Genomic DNA, 1,845 nt, shown 5'->3' on the forward strand with positions numbered 1-1,845 from the left:
TCTGCCAACACTTTAATTTCAGACTTCTGACCTCCAGAACTTTGAGACAGTAAATTTCTTTTATTTTTATTCCCTAGCCCCCTGCAATTTGTGGAACTTTACTATGGCAGCTTCAGAAAACTAATACTCATTTTATGAATCTGAATGCTCATTTTCAGAAACTTTTAAATAACTTAAAAGAAGAAATGCAAACGGCCGACTAAGGAACAACGGGTGCATCTTAATGGTAATCAGGAACTTTCAAGATAGTACCAAAGTGTGGTGCTTTTAACTGCCACCAGATTGGCAAAAACTAGAAGAATCTGACAGACTTAAGTGTTGTCAGGGATATAGAAACCCTCATTCACTGCTGGATTATGAATTGTTGGAACCACTGGAAAACTGTTTGCTATTGTATCCATTAAAGGTTGGGTAGGAGAAGCAAAAGCAATGTGGGAGAAACCAAGTAAAGGTCTACAAGAAGGTAGCAAGTTAGAGGTCTGAGAAGAATCTCTAACCGGGTTCCACCAAGGTGGTGTGTAAGTCAGTGGAAAGCTGGATCTCTGCCTAAAGTCACTATAGGATGAGAAGTAGAGAAAAGCAAAAACAGGCTGGAGTGCACATCTCTCTGACTGCATCTGACACTGACAGGTGTCTTGCAGAAGAAACTGCTGGTATACTTCTCCAGAGAGTTGCACACATTCCTGGCCTGGAAGTTGGAAGAGCAGAGGCAGGAGCGTGGGCTGCTCACTGTCCCACTGAACAAGTCGGCAGATCCACAGCAACCTGAGAAAACCAGGGGCACGGGCCCCATGTTAGCCTGTTTAGCATAATGACTGCTACTAAACTTTGACCTTCTAAATCCTGTGTAGATTTCTCTGTGATCAAGTCATCACCCAGAACCAGGTCAGACAGAGAACCTGGGAAATAGTTTGAGCTTAGCTGCATTGACACAGGATGAAACCACCATAGTTCACCTCATTGTGATCTTGACATGTATGCATGGCTCTTTAAACCATATTCAACTTCCAAATAAAGACCCTAGTAGATTAAAAATCACACTTTCAACTCTTTCTTGTACTGCTTCAAAGATGCTAACTTCAGTTACCCAAAACAAGATAGAAAGTTACCTTATCCTTCTTTGGGTGATGTTGATTTCTCTTCTAGCTGAGCCATACCTCCCCTTTTTGCTATTCTTTAACTTTACTGAGATACAAGGTTAACCTGTTAAAATATTTCATGTTATATGGTAAAATGAGTTCTCTGGTCAGAAGCAATGCTATGTGGAGTGCTATGTTGGTGAATAAGACATTCTCTGCGTCCATGGATGGTGGGTTTGACAGAAGCATTATGGGTGACAGTGGCAAATCCATGTCCAAAAGGAGTGTGTTCCAGTAAGACCAAATCACTGCCTTTTCCTGTAATGGAAACAGTGCGGTATAACCAAGCTGCCATCGAGAGTCTGGCTCATCTTTCCTGGCAATAACACTATATTGAAAGCTCAAGTAATGGTCCCCACTGTTGGTAGTTGGGATACACAGTAGCAGCTGTAGCAAAATCAACCCTAGGGGATGGAAGTAATGTTGCGGAGCCCATGCCTGGGTGGCGCCTTTGTTCATCCATCCATTGGGCAAGGGCAGAAGTGGCTGGCAGCAGAGTAGGTCATGTCCACTGAATTTTTTTTTTTTATTTTTTGGAGACAGGGTCTCACTCTATCACTCAGGCTGGAGTACAGTGGCTCAGTTATAGCTTAATGTAACCTCAAACTTCTGGGCTTGAGCAGTCCTCCCTTCTCAGCCTCCAAAGTAGCTAGGAGTACAGATACATGCCACCATGCCTGGCTCCTTCTTTTCTTTTTTGTAGAGA

General features: G+C 42.9%; 1 protein-coding gene across 1 annotated transcript in view; it reads left to right on the forward strand.

Moving 5' to 3' along the window:
- Positions 1-1,845, forward strand: part of LOC105516862 (isoleucine--tRNA ligase, cytoplasmic-like) — a 77,764-nt gene that overhangs the window by 64,586 nt on the left and 11,333 nt on the right. The gene's annotated exons all lie outside the window — the stretch shown is intronic.

This window comes from Colobus angolensis, unplaced genomic scaffold (genome assembly GCF_000951035.1).
Source record: "Colobus angolensis palliatus isolate OR3802 unplaced genomic scaffold, Cang.pa_1.0 Scaffold292, whole genome shotgun sequence".
NCBI lineage: Eukaryota > Metazoa > Chordata > Mammalia > Primates > Cercopithecidae > Colobus > Colobus angolensis.